This window comes from Schistocerca nitens, chromosome 4 (genome assembly GCF_023898315.1).
Source record: "Schistocerca nitens isolate TAMUIC-IGC-003100 chromosome 4, iqSchNite1.1, whole genome shotgun sequence".
Taxonomy (NCBI): domain Eukaryota; kingdom Metazoa; phylum Arthropoda; class Insecta; order Orthoptera; family Acrididae; genus Schistocerca; species Schistocerca nitens.
Genome location: NC_064617.1, coordinates 50863741 through 50882890, shown reverse-complemented (window position 1 = coordinate 50882890; position 19150 = coordinate 50863741). Strand labels below are relative to the sequence as shown.

At 42.9% G+C, this 19150-nt stretch overlaps 1 protein-coding gene across 2 annotated transcripts in view; it reads right to left on the bottom strand.

The window, feature by feature from the left end:
• LOC126251595 (neo-calmodulin-like) overlaps window positions 1-14193 on the bottom strand; it is a 104871-nt gene extending 90678 nt beyond the window's left edge. The window contains exon 1 of one of the 2 annotated variants that reach the window (XM_049952128.1): window positions 14140-14193. The gene's annotated coding sequence lies outside the window, so the exon portion shown is untranslated. The remainder of the gene's footprint in view (window positions 1-14139) is intronic. The other variant, XM_049952129.1, reaches the window with a different exon arrangement.
• Window positions 14194-19150: the final 4957 nt, after the last annotated feature.

Genomic DNA, 19150 nt, shown 5'->3' with positions numbered 1-19150 from the left:
TCCCGGTCCGGTACAAATGTTCATTGTCGTTATTCCATTATACAGCTGAGTGTGGTCCATATTCGCAATTGCGAATTCATTTCATGTATTTCGTAACGGCTGCAGTCACCGCAGTGCCTGTTTCTTTGGACATGCACCTTTTCGCCTAACGTGATTTCATCGTTCCTCAGCTACTTCACGTACATGCTCACGATAGTAGCACGCCAACAGCCGATCAGCTTTGCCATTTCTGGGGAGTTTATTCCCAGGTGCCGGGCCACAACAACTTGCTGTTTGTCGAAGTCGCTCTAGTCAGTGGATTTCACCTTTGCGGCCCGTAACGTCCCTTCAATAATTTCCCGCTCGTGTCTGCTCCGCTTATATACAGATCGTTAACATCTGAATATTCGATACTTCACGCAATAATGTAGATAGAGAGGTAAAAATTGAAAAACATCCTTGAAATGACAAGGGGTTTTACAGAACCAAAAACGTGTACAAAATAAGAGATGGGGCTTCATATGATTTAAAAAGCAACAATTAGCGTAACAACTTATTTTCTGCAAAGACAGTGTTCTTTATAACAAATGCTCAACATGTTGGCCGTCATTCATTGTCGAAGGACAATGTTGTGAGCAGCACTGTACAGGATATCAGTAGATATAGTGAAAAACAGCCGTCGGTTATTGTCCTTTAGCATCGCTAATGAGGCCGGACATTCGTGGCAGACTTGGGACCCCCCAACAAACAATCACGCGAGCTGAAGTCTGGGCACCTGGGAGGACAAGCGGGACGGAGTGGCGGTTCAGCACGCGATCCTCACCAAAAGGTGTGCGCAAGACATGTTTTCCACGTGCAGCAATGTGGGGTGGAGCGCCATCCTGCATAGAAGTCGCACATTCCAGCAGGTGTTTATCAACCAGATCAATTTATACACGTTTCTCATGCAGCGTCACTGGCGTGTCGCTGTCCAGCGCCATCCGTTGGCCAGATTTTGCAGTCGTTTTTGATTTCAGTAAAACCTCATCTGATTTCGACCATGTGTGTCTGTTTTCACCAATTGTCTGCTTTTCTCCACGAATCAGTGAATTTTCAAATGATACGGGACTTTTGAGTCACCTTGTATTTTCCTTACAGCGTCACGAGCCCTTAACGCCAACAGGCAGCATCCGAGCTCACGGTGATCGTAATCATAATGTTACGGTCATCATCGCTGTGTAGAGGTCCTAATTCAAAATAAGCTAATAAGAAATATGAAAATGAATAATAATGAATATGGCGATGGCTAAGGACAGTGACTGAAAACCAAATACGTAGAAACACGAAGGTGACAAAAGTCGTGGGACACTTCCCAATATCGTGTCGGATCTCCTTCCGCCCGGCTTGGTGCAGCAATTCGACGTGGCATGGACTCAACAGGTCGTTGGAAGTCCGCTGCAGAAATGTTGAGCTATGCTGACTGTACAGCCACCCATAATTGCGAAAATGTTGCCGGTGCATGATGTTGTGCACCAACTGACCTCTCGATTATGTCTCCTAAATGCTCGACGAGATTCGTGTCGGGCGGTCTGGGTGGACAAATCATTCGATGGAATTGTGCAGACTGTTCTTCAAATCTGTCGCTAACAATTGTGGCCCAGTGACATGACCTCGTTGTTTGGGAACATGAAGTCTATGAACGACTGCAAACTGTCTAGAAGTAGCCGAACATAAAAGACTTCCACTTAATGATTGGTTCCGATGGATTAGAGCAACCCATTCCATTCCATGTAAACACAACCCACACCATTATGGACCACCAACAGCTTGCGCAGTGCCTCGTTGACAACTTGGGTCCATAGCTTCGTGGGGTCCGCCCCATACTCGAACCCCACCATCAGCTCTTACCAATAGCAAGTGGGACTCATCTGACCAGGCCACGGTTTTCCAGTGTCTAGGGTCCAATCGATATGGGTACTGCAAGCGACGTTGTGCTGTTAGCAAAGGCATTCGTTCGGTCGTCTGCTATTATACTCCATTAACGGCAAAATTCGCCACACTGCCCTAACGTACACGTTCGCCGTACGTCCCACATTGATTTCTGCACTTATTTCACGCAGTTTTGCTTGTCTGTTAGTGCTGACAAGTCTACGCAAACGCCGCTGCCGTCGCTCATCGAATGAAGGCTGTCGGCCAGTGCGTTGTCCATGGTGAGAGGTAATGCCTGAATTGTGCTGTTCTCAGTACACTCTAGACACTATGGATCGAAGAATATTGAATTCCTGAACGATTTCCGAAATACAATGCCCCATGTGTCTAGTTCAAACTACCACTCCACGTTCAAAGTCTGTTAATTCTCGTCGTGCGGTCATAATCACGATGGAAACCCATTCACATGAATCACCGAAATACAAATAACAGCTCCAACATTGCACTTCCCTTTTACACCTTATGTACACGATTCTACCGCCATCTGTTCAAATGGCTCTGAGCACTATGGGACTTAACTTCTGAAGTCATCAGTACCCTAGAACTTAGAACTACTTAAACCTAACTAACCTAAGGACATCACACACATCCATGCCCGAGGCTGGATTCGAACCTGCGACCGTAGCGGTCTCGCGATTCCAGACTGTAGCGCCTAGAACCGCTCGGCCACCCCGACCGGCACCGCCATCTGTGTATGCCCATATCGCTACCCCGTGACTTTGGTCACCTCACTGTATATTCTATAGTGATAGATACGATCCTCAAAGCCGCTGCAGAGCGACAAATTTCGTGAAGTAAAAATATAACACATTGCAGACTGTAGTATCGTGATATTGATCAATGAATCGCGCCTCTTACGCGTTATTCTAGACACTGGCGTGTGACTAGGATGAACCCATCAGCACGCTCGAGACATCCTGGAAGTTATCATTAGGATGGACGTTAGACAATTATCGCAGCTGCTGTCACGATTTACATAAAAAATGTGCACGGCGTGGTCGATCTAAGGGAAATAATTCGAAGGAGAAAGGAGAGCGATAAGAGATATTTTCGTCTCGCCCGTAGTATACCAGGCCACGACTTCTCATTTCCAAGATCGACAACGGCAGTCCCCGTGGAGCAGTCCGAGCTCTACAGACAATGAAGAATGCTGGGCCATCACGCGAATGAAATGGCATACACATTCTCGCGGCCTTAATCCCACAAATCAAGCGCCGTTCGCTCTCACGGGACGTGTTGCGCACAGAATGACACTGCCTCGTATTCTCTGTGTCCTGTGAATGGCACGGAAGGAACAATACCTAGCGAAGTTAAGGGCTAGGAGGGAGTTTAAGAAACAGTCGCGTTGCATGCTCTGCTGTCCGCTATAGTCGTACCCTTTAGCACTGCTCCTATGGTCATCATAATAATTCTCGCCAGCGGACAGTACTGTCCAGACTGCATCTTCCTGGTTATTGTTATTTTTCGTTCGTCCGTGGTGACGAAGTTTTACCACATCTTGTAAATGAAGTTGGAATGTTATACGTCAATACGGCATACTGATTGTTAAGATCAGGTGTCTTCCTTAACGAAGCGGATTAGCGGTATATTCTTAGGCCCATAATAAAACTATCCTATATATGAAGGGTGTCTCACCTAACTCTGCCACCTCAAATATCTCTGGAACAACAATAGATATTCAACAAGGGTTTTCAGCAGGATGAACGTATGGCATGGATTTAGGAAACCAAATACTATGCGAAATTTTAAAACGCAAACAAATACTATTTTCAACACAAACTTGTGTATTTTTAAATGGACACCCCGTATGAAAAATCCCAAAAATAATGGCGTTGGTTGGATCGAAATACGTCAATTACACCCTGAGAAATGGCGAAGCGAAGTTGACGCTTGAAATAAATGGAGTGCACAGCTATCGCACGTCCTGAGACTCAAGCGTGCACCTCACGCTGCCTGTGTCAGGGGCTCACACAATGGGAAGGTGTGCACAATCCACAATAATAAACACGTAACACGTCCAATTCAAGGTAATGTTTTTGATTCAAATGGTTCAAATGGCTCTAAGCACTATGTGACTTAACATCTGAGGTCATCAGTCCCCTAGACGTAGAACTACTTAAACCTAACTAACCTCATGACATCACACACAGCCATGCCCCAGGCAGGATTTGAACCTGCGACCGCAGCAGCAGCGTGGTTCCGGACTGAAGCGCCAAGAACCGCTCGGCCACAGCGGCCGGCTTACATGGTGAGGACAGTATTATTGAATGTGAGACATTCTCCCGCGCTTGCGTGTCATAGTAACCGAACACACCGACATCACTTTATTCTTAATGTCTTGCCCGACGGTGATGTCATCTTTCAGCAATATAATTGCCCACGTCTCGGAGCCAGAACCGTGCTACAGTGGTTTGAGGAGCGTTATAGTGAAGGTATGTTGATGTCTCGGCAACCAAATTCGCCTGATGTAAATCGTACAGAATCCATCTGGCCGCTATCGAGCGCAACATACCCCTACAAACCTACCAACAAACTGTCGGATCCGCAGTACACAGAATCAATGTATTCCGTTCCAAGGACGGACAAACAAGCTATTAAGTAAGTAATCATAATGTTTTGGCTCATCAGTGTACACTCTGTAAGACATGACAACATCACCACATGGTGACCATAATAACACACTCAAACGATCGTTCAAACTGTCTAGGATGATTGCAATTCTTATCGTTTACAGGAGCATTTTTCAGCTACACCGAAATATTGCTTCAAAATGCGTATCTACTTATATCAATGAGTGTAGTTACGCTTAGTTCTGAATAGTCGTTTCTTACATCGCAACATTAAAAAAGAAAAAAAGCCAAGTGAAAAATTTATTTAGCCGTTTGCTCCTCGCAGTTGAAAGCTGTCAACGGCGCTGCCAGGAGTCAGGGGACTTCTTTCGTGGACCCCATAACACGTTCTTTGATTCTCCAGGAGGATTAACGCAATGTAACACTCACATCGCTTCTTAACAGTCCTCCAGATGCTTTTCGAAGATCAGCTGTTATCGTGACGTGGTCTGTTCTCATCTTAGTTACTGACGTGGTGCTTCTAGAATATCTTAGGTGCGTCATTAAGGCTGGCCCAGTTTCTGCACACATTTCTTTCATCTGTGATTGCTGCATAGTTTTACGAATAGTATTAGCTTGATGACCGACACTCCGGATTTCAACTGATGTCGCAAGTCGATATTTTCAGAACGTCTTCTGTTCGATGTCCTGCCTCCTGTGACCACATCGCAGGCCATTTAGTAACTGCTCCTAAAGGAACTTACATCACTTTGTTTTTTTAATTTGGCATTACATAGCCTAACATTGATTTCCTTCTTTCCCCAAGCATCTCGTAATCAATCTTGTATCATGTAAAAATATTACGTTTTTGTACAAAGTTCTTAAGGCCTGAAACAAAATACCTCCGAATCTAAGGCGAATCGTATTTCCTCCTTTAGAAACAAGCGATTTCTTAGGGGTTGCCAGGCACTTTTTCGCCATCTACCATGTGAAAATACTAATTTGTTAAGCATTTAAACAAAAAATGATTCGTTGCTCCCAAGATGCGCCTAGTTTATTATGCTGTAGTAATATACTGAACTGTCTTACGTTAAAGAAGTGCTGTTCAAATACCTATCGTGCTACCTAGGTGCAGGTTGTCCATGGTTCCTCCAAATCGGCTCTGGCGACTTCCGTGATGGTTTGTTAGTCCCTCTGAAAAGGATATGACCTCTTGCCATTCCCATCCTTGTCCAAACCGAGCATGTTCCCTGACACCAGTAACCATGGCGTTGAACGCCTATCTTCGTTTTCCTTTTTCGAGTTCGACCTTCTGCCCATCACTTCATCGACGTCTACGGAAAGTTACGGTGTAATCATTTTTCCTCCGCTATTCATCATCATCATCATCATCATCATCATCGTCAGCTACTTCACCGATCCTTGGGCCAATGGCCGTCCATCAGTCCGTCTTTGGTCTTCTCATACTACTGTTCCCTATTGGTTGATGCTGAGGGGGCTTGTTTTGGCAGTTCCTTGTTGCCTTTTCGAGGGACATGGCTAGGCATAGTTTGCCTTTATTCTTCAGTTTTTTTGTGTTGTTGAGAAGATTCTCCATTCTCTCCTTTCGTCTTCATTGTGGACGTGATTTGATCTGCTGCAGCCTTTATCTCCTCCTAAAATCTTCATTCCTGTGTCCTGAATTCGGTTCCTTACGCTCATCATTCATAGAAGAACTGGGACTACAGTTGCGCTGTAGAAATTTATCTTCATTTCCCTGAGGCGGGTTTTCGCCAATATTGTTCTGATTTCTAGCACATGCCTGAGATTCTAACTAAATTTCTCTTGTCTCGATAGTACTCATACAAGACAATGCAGCAAAGGTATTTGTGGGTGTTGTGGTCTTCAGTCCAGAGACTGGTTCGATGCAGCTCTCCATGCTACTCTATCCTGTGCAGGCTTCTTCATCTCCAAGTACCTACTGCAACCTACATCCTTCCGAATCTGCTTAGTGTATTCATCTCTTGGTCTCCCACTACGATTTTTACCCTACAATACTAATTTGGTGATCCCTTGATGCCTCAGAACATGTCCTACCAACCGATCCCTTCTTCTAATCAAGTTGTGCCACAAATTTCTCTTCTCCCAAATTACGTTCAGTGCATCCACATTGGCTACATTCCATACAAATACTTTCAGAAAAGATTTCTTGACACTTACATCTATACTCGATGTTAACAAACTTCTGTTCTTCAGAAACACTTTCCTTGCCATTGTCAGTCTACATCTTATATCATCTCTATTTCGTCCATCATCAGTTATTTTGCTTTCCAAATAGGAAACTTATCTACTACTTTAAGTGTCTCATTTCTTAATCTAACTCCCTCAGCATCATCTGATTTTATTCGACTACGTTCCATTATCCTGATCTTGATTTTGTTGATCTTCAACTTATATGTTCCTTTCAAGACACTGTCCATTCCGTTCAACTGCTCTTCCAGGTCCTTTGCTGTCTCTGACAGAATTACAATGTAATCGGCAACCCTCAAAGTTTTTATTTCGTCTCCATGGGTTTTATTTCTACTCCAGATTTTTCTTCTGTTTCTTTTACTGCTTGCTCAATACATTGATTGAATAATATCGGGGATAGGCGTCAACCCTGTCTCACTCCCTTCCCAACCACTGTTTTCCTTACATGCCCCTCGAATCTTGTAACTGACATCTGGTTTATGTACAAATTGTAAAAACATTGTAAAAAGCCTTTCGCTGCCTGTATTTTCCCCTGCCACCTTCAGAATTTGAAAGAGAGTATTCCAGTCAACATCGTCAAAAGCTTTCTCTAAGTCTACAAATGCTAGAAACGTAGGTTTGCCTTTCCTTAATCTATCTTCTAAGATAAGTCGGAGGGCCAGTACTGCCTCACGTGTTCCAACATTTCTACGGAATCCAAATTGTTCTTCCCCGATGTCGGAATCTACCGGTTTTTCCATTCGTCTGTAAGGAATTCGTGTTAGTATTTTGCAGCCGTGACTTACTAAACTGATAGTTCAGTAATTTTCACACCTGTCAGCACTTGCTTTCTTTAGGATTGAAATTATTATATCCTTCTTGAAGTCTGAGAGTATTTCGCCTGTCTCATACATCTTGCTCACAAGATGGTAGAGTTTTGTCGGGACTGGCTCTCCCGAGGCCGTTAGTAGTTCTAATGGAATGTTGTCTACTTCCGGGGCCTTACTTCGACTTAGATCTTTCAGTGCTCCGTCAAACTCTTCACGCAGTATCATATCTCCCATGTCATCTTCATCTACGTCCTCTTCCATCTCCATAATATTGCCCTCAAGTTCATCGTCCTTGTATAGACCCCTCTATATACTCCTCCCACCATTCTACTTTCCCTTCTTTGCTTAGTACTGGTTTTCCATCTGAGCTCTTGATATTCATACAAGTGGTTCTATTTTCTCCAAAGGTCTCTCTAATTTTCCTGTAGGCAGTATCTATCTTACCTCTAATGAAACATGCCTCTACATCCTTACATTTATCCTATAGCCATCCATGCTTAGCCATTCGATCTAATTTTTGAGACGTTTGTATTCCTTTTTTCCCTGCTTCATTTACTGCATTTTTATATTTTCTCCTTTCATCAATTAAATTCAATATCTCTTCTGTTACCCAAGGATTTCTACTAGCTCTCGTTGTTTTATCTACTTGATCTTCTGCTGCCTTCCCTATTTCATATCTGAAAGCTACCCATTCTTCTCCTTCTGTATTTCTTTCACCCGTTCTTGTCAATCGTTCCCTACTACTCTCTGTAAAACTCTCTATAACCTCTGGTTTTCTCAGTTGATCCAGGTCCCATCTTCTTGAATTCCCGCCCTTTTGCAGTTGCTTCAGTTTTAATCTACAGTTCATAACCAATAGATTGTGGTGAGTGTCCACATATGCCCATGGAAATGTCTTAAAATTTGAAGCCTGGTTCCTAAATCTCTGCCTTACCATTATATAATCTATCTGAAACCTTCCAGTGTCGCGTTTTTCATGATTCTTAAGTAAGTGTTATCTATGGTTAAGGTGTGCTCTGTGCAAAATTCTACTACGCGGCTTCCTCTTTCACTCCTTACCCCCATTCGATATTCACTTACTACTTTTCCTTCTCCTACTATCGAATTCCAGTCCCCCATGACAACTAAATTTTCGTCTCCCTTCACTATCGGAATTATGTCTTTTATCTCATCATCATCATACATTTCTTCAATCTCTTCGTCATCTGCGGAGCTAGTTGGCATATACAGGGTGGTCCCTTGATCGTGACCGGGCCAAATATCTTCGAAATAAGCGTCAAACGAAAAAAACTACAAAGAACGAAACTTGTGTAGCTTGAAGGGGGAAACCAGATGGCGCTATGGTTGGCCCCCTAGATGGCGCTGCCATAGGTGAAACGGATATCAACTGCGTTTTTTAAAATAGGAACCCTCATTTTTTATTACATATTCCTGTAGTACGTAAAGAAATATGAATGTTTTAGTTCGACCACTTTTTTCGCTTTGTGATAGATGGCGCTGTAATAGTCACAAACACATGGCTCACAAATTTAGACGAACAGTTGGTAACAGATAAGCTTTTTAAATTAAAATACCTAACGTAGGTACGTTTGAACATTTTATTTCGGTAGTTCCAATGTGATACATGTACCTTTGTGAACTTATCATTTCTGAGAACGCATGCTGTTACAGCGTGATTACCTGTGAATACCACATTAATGCAATAAATGCTCAAAATGATGTCCGTCAACCTCAATGCATTTCACAATACGTGTAACGACATTCCTCTCAACAGCGAGTAGTTCGCCTTCCGTAATGTTCGCACATGCATTGACAATGCGCTTACGCATGTTGTCAGGCGTTGTCGATGGATCACGAAAGCAAATATCCTTCAACTTTCCCCACAGAAAGAAATCCGGGGACGTTAGAGCCGGTGGACGTGCGGGCCATGGTATGGTGCTGCGACTACCAATCTACTTGACATACAATATGCTATTCAATACCGCTTCAACCGCACGCCAGCTATGAGCCAGACATTCATCTTGTTGGAAGTACATCGCCATTATGTCATGCAGTGGAACATCTTGTAGTAACATCGGTAGAACATTACGTAGGAAATCAGAATACAATGCACCATTTAGATTAACATCGATAAAATGGGGGCCAATTAGCCTTCCTCCCATAATGCCGCACCGTACATTAACCCGCCAAGGTCGTTGATGTTGCCCTATAGTGCATATTATGCTGGTTTGCGTTACCGCTGTTGGTGAATGACGCTTCGTCGCTAAATAGAACGCATGCAAAAATCTGTCATCGTTCCGCAATTTCTCTTGTGCCCAGTGGCAGAATTGTACACGACGTTCAAAGTCATCGCCATGCAATTTCTGGTGCATAGAAATATGGTACGGGTGCAATCGATGTTGATGTAGCATTCTCAACACCGAAGTTTTTGAGATTGTCGATTCTCGCGCAATTTGTCTGGTACTGATGAGCGAATTAGCCGCAACAGCAGTTAAAACACCTACTTGGGCATCATCATTTGTTGCAGGTCGTGGTTGACGTTTCACATGTGGCTGAACACTTCCTGTTTCCTTAAATAAAGTAACTGTCCGGCGAACGGTCCGGACACTTGGATGATGACGTCCAGAATACCGAGCAGCATACATAGCACACGCCCTTTGGGCATTTTGATCACAATAGCCATACATCAACACGATATCGATCTTTTCCGCAATTCGTAGACGGTCCTTTTTAACACGAGTAATGTATCACGAATCAAATACCGTCCGCACTGGCGGAATGTTGCGTGATACCACGCACTTACACGTTTGTGAGTATTACAGCGCCATCTATCATAAAGCGAAAAAAGTGGTCCAACTAAAACATTTATATTTCTTTAAGTACTACACGAATATGTAATAAAAATTGGGGTTCCTATTTAAAAAAACGCAGTTTATATTCGTTTGACCTATGGCAGCGCCATCTAGCTGGCCTACCATAGCGGCATCTGGTTTCCCCCTTCATGCTAGACGAGTTTTCTTCTTTGTAGTTTTTTCGTTTGATGCTTATTTCGTGAGAGATTTACCACCACACACACACACACACACACACACACACATATATATATATATATATATATATATATATATATATATATACGGTGTCTCACCTTACTCTGCCACCTCAAATATCTCTGGAACAACAATACATATTCAAAAACGGTTTTCATCACCATGAACGTACGGCAGGGGCTTAGGTAACCAAATACTATGCGAAATTTTAAAACGTAAACAAATACTATTTTCAATACAAACTTGTGTATTTTTAAATGGACACCTCCTATTATTTCGTATGATATCAGTAGCATGAAAAATGGAAAAAATAATGGCGTCGGTTGCATCGCAATACGTCAATTACATCCCGAGAAATTTCGAAGCGAAGTTGACGCTTGAAATAAATGAAGTGCACGTCCTGAGACTCAAGTGTGCACCTCACGCTGTCGGTAATCGTGTTGTTATTGACGTATTCCGTCATTGGAGTGTTAATGTATGGTGTGGTATTGTATGAAAAAATATCATTGGCCCATATTTCATTGATGACACTTCTAAAGGAGGATAGTTTAGCCCCTTTTTGAGCTGTTCCGTACTTGAACCGTTCTGCCTCTTATAATGTGTCAAAATAATGCAGTATCAGATTGATGGATGTTCTCCATGTATGATAACGGCATCAATGCAGTCGTCAAAGTAATAAAAATAGCAGTTGGAAGAAGAAGTCATATACTGCGTTTTACCAACTTACACAGCTTATCAGCAAAAAAAAAAAAAAAAAAAAAAAAAATTACTGAAAATTCTGTCAACTCTCGGAGTTCATTGCTGCTGTAAAAAGATTGTATTGTCGTCCAAACAAAATGTAATAGCAACTGAAAACCTACGAAAAGAGGCAGACCTCAAACTAATTCAAGAAGTGTCCACTGGATAGAATTAAGGTCCTACATGATTGACAGATTTCTGCAGGTGCGTCCATTGGTTAATAATACCACGAGCTGGCTTGCTAGAGCATCGCTCATGTTAACACTGGCAGATGTTGTAGATCTGGCAGTCTAAAGAAGTGAATACTCGGACATTTGTGTAGAAAATGTCGTTCTAAGTTAAAAGAACATGTGAAATTAATCCCAATAATTGGCATATCCATAAACCTGGCATGCAACAAATACGGGCATTGGAAACAATCTGAGGAGTACCATCATAACAGAAATTTTAAAAAAAGCGCTTACTACTAACTGAACTTGTTAACGTATTGGTGATATCGAGGTTGTTCGGTCCAGTATTCAAGAACGTACACTTTCAAGATGCTTCAGCACGGTCGATGGCAATCAGAACTGTCATCAAGGACTTGCTTGCTGCTGTTGAAACGACTGTCAGTAAAGATGGTCAGCACGATGATGCACCACAGGAAAATGGAAACATCGTTACGATTTGTGGCGTGAACAATATAAAATAGCGCAAGAAACAAAAATTGTCTGACTGGTACAGAATCTGACCTAACAGCACACTTCAGTTATTATTTGAAAGCTGGTCTTCTATATCTTAAGCAAGATCCATAGAAGTACGGAATCACATCATCGATACTACCCATCCAAATCTACAAAATAAAAGGGACTGAAGTATTTGAGAGCTACAGCATGTGAAAGATTGTTTCCTAAAGCAAGATTATGTTCTCTGTTAACAGTGCAATAGACTGAAGGGGAAACTTCTCTCCAAATCTTTACTTTTCGTCTGTTGACAAAAACTATTGTCGAGTCGTCATAAGTTGAAACTTGACAGTTGCACTGGCCTGGGCGCTACAGCTTCGTGCGCCTACGTCAGCCAACCACACAGTACGATTTTGTAAACGTCTATGTTAAAGTCACAGTGTTGTCACAACCGTATAGCCGAATATTGTTTTCTCCTGCGGCCGTTGGCGCTTCGCAGCTAAAAGCTGGCAAAAGCTGGCGTTAATTTTCTCCCTTTCTGTTCATCATAATAATGAACACGGCCGCCAGTTATCTTCAGAAATTAGCTTGGACTCTGCCGCATGCTCACGATGTTCTACTGGCTATTGAAGAGAACAACCTTCAGCAGCTTGAACACTCCGGACTACGCTTCAATATAAAGAAAACTGAAAACCGTTAATACAAATAATACGGACACAATTACGACCGACGGTACCGATGTACCAAACAGAAACATCTTCAAGTATTTTGGCTCAAGAAACACTGCCAAAGGCTCACTCTTTCCTGAAATCACTGTGTTCGCAGTGTATGACTTAAATGGCGGACGACGACTGGCGTGCTCTGTGATAATTAAATCTCGCACCGACACAAGTCGAAATATACCACTTTCCAATCCTGCCAATTGCCTTGCACGGTGCAGAATGAAATGATTGGCATTATTGCCTGGGAGATCTCTCATGGTACAAGACTTTCCTATTTGACGCCACTTCGACGACTTGCGCTTCGATGAAGATAGGATGAAATGAATAGGATAACACAAAACACCCAGTCACCGAGCGAATAAAACCTCCGAGCCGGTCGGGAATCGAATCCGGGACTCCGCGCTCTAGAGGCAGCAACGCTAAACAGTATTTTTTTGTCGACCTGTATCTTCGTCGTTTCTTCGTCACTGGTTCTATGCGGATGTCGCATGACATGTACAAATTATGTAGATGAGAAACTCAATCATCGCAGAGGGTAGGAGATGATGGGAGGGTGGGGGGCTAGTCTCCTGATCGAACACGCTGAACTATCGTACAGGCTTTTTCTGCTACTGTTAAGCCCTTCGTTTGATGTACAAGGCGAAATCACAAGAAACTGACATAATTACAGAAATCACTAGACCACAAAATGTGGACGGGATGCAAAATGCTGGATGATAACAAACGATACAGGGTAGCGACTTGACATGGAAACCAAATGCTTCGGTTGACATCTGGCCAGCCGCTTCATGATCATGGACCAATGACGAACACGCATGCGGTACGGAATGGTACCTCTCGCTAACAAGATGAGAAAACATCGCCTACAATGGTATGGACACGTACTTCGAGCACACCAAGATATAATAGCAACACGTCGCTTTACGTTGAAACGATAAATGGTGAACGACCTTTTGAGAGATAAAGGCAACGTTGGCTAGATAACCTCCGTATAGACTTCAAAGTAGCGGTCCCCCAACATGACGAAACACAAGTTCGCGCCAAGTGGAGACAGCGGGTCAAAGGAGCGGTTACCGCCACGTTGTGGGACGAATGCTGAAGCAGAAGAACAACAACAACAATAAGAAATGTAATGTTAAATAGTTGTGTATTTAGCAATGAAGAAACATTTTGTTAAAAATAACAATTTTTCCACGTCGATGATGAAATCGAAATCAGCACCGATGATATGTCAACAGCGCACATCCCTTGCGACAACCAAACCATACGTAGACGAGCGAGTACCCAAGGAAATCATTCCGTCCTGTTGGGAATTTTTGAGGAGAATATTTTGTCCGACCTAGTCAGCTCACAGTATGTAAGGAGACAGAGTGAGAGTGGGAGGGGGAGGGGGAGGGGGGAGGTGAGAGGCAGACGGAGGCGGGCCGACTCACCGTGGTCCGGTCGCGTGTCCGGCTTGTGGCGTCGCAGCCCGCGGCGACTCTGGCGTTCCATTGTTGTGCGCTGGGCGCGAGCAGGTGAGCAAGTGGCGCCGCAGGCCGCCAAGCGCATGCGCTATCGAGCGCCAGGCGCCAGCCGCGGCCGCACACCGGCCTTTATCCCGTCTGCCGCTACGTTCTATTCTGCACTCCTCAGCTGCCAGATGTTTACAAAGCCCACCATCATCTACGAGGTCCGTTCAAAACATTCAGGAACTTCGTCCACAAATTTTTTTCTACGTTTACCTTTTACTTATTGTGCACTGTCTCTTTCGAAATACTCTCCTCCACAACTGATACACCGCTCCCAATGCCGTTTGCACCTCCCGAAACATTTTCGGTACACTTCTTGCTGGATAGGGCGAAGCGTCGTCCGCGAATTTTCTTTTATCTCGCCATCGTTGCAAATCTTCGTCCTTCTAAAGAAGTTTTCAACGTAAGTCCGCAGGGTCAGGTGTGTAGAGTTCGGACGATGAGGCAGCACAGTAATTCGTTTTTTGTGCAATAGTCTCGCACCAACAGGGACGAATGTGCGGGTGCGTTGTCGTGATGCGAGAGCCGTGACTTGTTTAGCCACATGTCAGGCTGATTCCTTCTCACATTTTCTCGCACGCGTCGCAACACGTCCCGATAGTACCATGGATTAACAGTTTGCCCTGTGGTACGAATTAATGACGAACTAATGCTTCAAAGTCAAAGAAAACTATCAGCATGGCTTTGACGTTTGACCTGACCTGACGATCTTTCTTTGGTCTTCGAGAATCTTTCCCGACCCACTGTGAAGACTGAACCTTGGTCTCTTCATCATAAGGGCAAACCCATGTCTCATCACCAGTTACGATTCTCTTAAGGAACATCTCATTCTCAATTACGTGATCCAAAAGCTCTTCACAGATTGCGAGACGAAGGTCTTTCTGGGCTTTACTCATGATTTGGGGACGAACTTGGCGGCAACACGATTCATTCCCAGGTGCTGTGTTAGGATTTCGTGACGGGATCCAACTGAAATGTCACATTCTTGTGCAATCTCTCGGACAATCAGTCTTCGATTGGCACGCAAAGTTTCGCTGACGTTTCTGACATGTGAGTCGTCGGTAGACGTCGAAGGCTGTCCTGAACGAGGGTCATCTTCAACTTCAGTTCGGCCATTTTTAAGCCGTGTGAACCATTCGTGACACTAAGTACAGCTTAAGAACTCATCACCGTAGACTTCCTGCGTCATTTCGTTTGCCTCTGCAAAGGTCTTCTTGAGTTTCACACAAAATTTAATGCAGACATGTTGCTCCTCTAAATCTTCCATCTCGAAATTCGCAAACTGTGCGAAACAACGTTCCACTCAGTACAGCACTGAACAAGAGCAGACATACAACAATAAAACTTCCGGTAGTTACACATTTAACACAAGCGTGTGTAGGGGTACCAACACCATTTCGCTCCAACACACCATTGGCGCAATTTTACAGATGTTTCGGAATTTTTTGAACAGACCTTGTACATCTACATTCTCAGTCCGCTAGCCACAGTACGGAGTATGCGGAAGGCGCCCTGTACCATTACTAGTCGTTTCCATTCCTGTTCCACTCACAAACAGAGCGAGTGAAAAGTGACTCTATATGCCTCCGTGTGAGCCCCAATTTATCGTATCTTCATAGGGCTTACGTGAAATGTGAAATGTATGTTGGCGGCAGGAGAATCGTTCTGCAGTCAGCTTCAAATGCCCGATCTCTACATTTTCCCAATAGCGTTCCTCGAAAAGATCGGCACCTTCCCTCCAGGGATTCTCATTTCAGTTCCCGATGCATCTCTCGAATACTTGCGTGTTGTTCAAACCAGTTGGTAACAAATCGAACAGCCCGCCTCTGAAATGCTTCGATGTCTTCCTTTAATCCGACCCGGCGCGAGTCCCAAATACTCAATCAGTTCTTAAGAACAGATCGCACTAGCGTCCTTTATGTCGGCTCTTTTATAGATGAACTACACTCCCAAAATCCTTCCAATAAACCGATGTCGACCATTAGCCCTCACTATCACAATCCTTACATGATTGCCGGCCTGTGTGGCCGAGCGGTTCTAGGCGCTTCAGTCTGGAACTGCGCGACCGCTACGGTCGCAGGTTCGAATCCTGCCTCGGGCATAGATGTGTGTGATGTCCTTAGGTTAGTTAGGTTTAAGTAGTTCTTAGTTCTAGGGGACTGATGACCTCAGATGTTAAGTCCCATATTGCTGAGAGCCATTTGAACCATCCTCACATGATTGTTCCATTTCATATCGCTTTGCAACGTCACGCCAACGTATTTAAATGACGCGACTGTGTCAAACAGAACAATACTAATGCTGTACTCGAACATTATGGGTTTCTCTTCCCGACTCATCTGCATTAACTTAAATTTTTGTACATTTCGAACCAGCTGCGATTCATCATACCAAGCAGAAATCTTGTATAGTCACCTTATTAAGCTCATACAGTCATTCAACGACGACCCTACTCTGTTAATCTGTTCGTCATTATTTTCTTATTTCAAGAGGCTACCCGATTACACAGTTATATGGAGGAAATATTTCTTGAATTCCCGAAAAGCACTTCGCAGAGTACCACATGTATGCATATTATTGAGTGCGATCGTATGGAATATCAAGCGAAATTTGTAACCTGTGTGAAAATTTCTGAGTAATGAGGACGCTGCATGTTACCTTGCATGGAAAATCATCGACAAACACAGAAGTAGCTTTGGGTGCGCCCAAAATGTTATGAGCTGACGACACTACAGTCGTCCTGTGTAACTGGCGGTTCTTTGACTGCTCTAGGAGATGGTGAAATGAGAATACAACATACGAAATATTAGTTCACTTTATTACAAGATTGATAAAAAGGTTCGTTTAAATTTATACAAACCATTGCCACAGGAATGTGCCGCTTATTTACAACTAATTTGAATATTAAAGCATCACTTGATCAACAAATTTACTAAACATAGTATGTGAAGAACACCACAGCTCAGTGTATTTTCAGTAGCAAAGATGAGACCCATTTATAAGCCAACACTGGGGTTGTAAGGTGACCGGATTTTATGGACCTTACGTGAGCTTGATCCATAACGACAGTACGATACAGTATGAGATCCCCAGAAAATAATAATTACATTATATCAACAAAAGGCAATTGCAGTAATCTCATGTACCGAAAACTAACAAAACAATATCTACCAATATATGGACTGGGCACGAATAAACAAGTTAAAGTGAAACTCATTTTGGAGACGAACCAAGCAGGTGGTTAATGGCATCGGAAAACCCCACTTGACAAGAGGATGGCGAGCTTCACCACAGAAAGGGATAAGGCCATAACAATAACTATTCCTTTCAACGTAAATACAGCTGGGACCAAGGGTAAGTGGCTGGACGGCTTTAACAGGGCTAGGTTGAGACCTGACAAGAAAAATAAAATTCACCACTAACGAGACAGCGATTGGCTGAAGCCATACTGGGTGACACAGACGCTACACAGTGGGAAGATCCCCATTATATAAAAGCATTTTTAGAACTAAAATTTCTAGATCTCTCTCCCATCTCGTGGCAGACCGCATAAACATGTGGAAAATAGCGTGGGCGTTGAGAGTTTTGCTTTCTGCAAAGAGTGGACGATACGCTTCACTTATCGTGGCGACAGATAACAAAGAGGTAGTCAATTATTCTTGCAGGCAAAGAAATTGTGCACATTGCTCCAACCCTTAGCGAGTGTACAATAGCCACTATTTCATCCTGGGAAAAATTAATATTCTATGGAATGCACGAAAGTTGGGACTGAGTGAATTCTGTTAAGGCCAAAGTAGGGAATTAGCGTTTCAAATCCAGCATGGAGACAACGCAGTTGCAGATGCTACTTGGTTAAGTACCATCATGCATTAGGCCACAGTAAATGTTAGGTCAAGATTTTACTCACGCCAACTTGTGTACGCTTTGACCATTGAATATCAAAAGCTAGGATACTAACCTACCCTCACATTGAGTATATGAGAGTTTTTCATTGTTTTAAAAAGTAAATTTACTCTCCACCAACTCAGTGCATTGACCAGCTATGACAATGCAGATGTAAATGAGTTGATGAAGATTTTTAATCATTCTTTCATGTAATAAGAAATTTTTCATCTATATAGAAATAAAGATTTTAATAATCGTCAATTCAGAATGTCCAAGAGTTAAATATTTTGTTATTGAGTGTCAAAAGTAACTGAACATGATTTTTGTGTATCACTTGACCCCTGAAAGCACAGTTGACAAATTATATGTAGAAAAAAAGGGAATAGCTGTTTTGTCTTTGTAGAATAGACCCCAAACTTTGACTTTTATTAGTTCATTAAGTGACAGCAGCATTTCTAATGGTTTTGTTACGTTCTGCACATGATATTAGACGCCTTAGAGGGCCAAGTTCATATTTATATAGAATGTCTGTTTAACATCATTGGTCATAGCAACTAGGTTGGCTGAACATGAACACAGCTGGGGGTTGTAGAATTCTGACTCAGTATTTGCTAAACACGTACTGAGTGAGGGCCACAACTAGCCAGAGTCTCATGTCGTTCACTTAGCAAACAAAGGCCAAAAACTCAATCTGTTAGAAGCTCTGGAAATCAACAAACATCTAGCTCACGTCCAAGATCTAATCTTAATTGACCAGACATAGCTCAACAGTTCCCCCTCTTCTAATCTTCACATAATTCAGTTTGTAATTCGTTCCCACGTTGTCTGTTCCTTCATATTCCTCCATTTTCCTGTATTCATGGAGTTCTTTTATTTTACTGAAATTGTCTATGTAATCCATATCCGTACAGTCTGTAGTTACAACTGTTAAGTTATTTTTTAATTGGTACTTGTATTACTTTCCATGTTTAATATCTGTTGACGTTGTCTCATCAAGTACTGTTTTCATTTTGCTTGGTTCATTTATTTGATGCAAATTGTTATATAG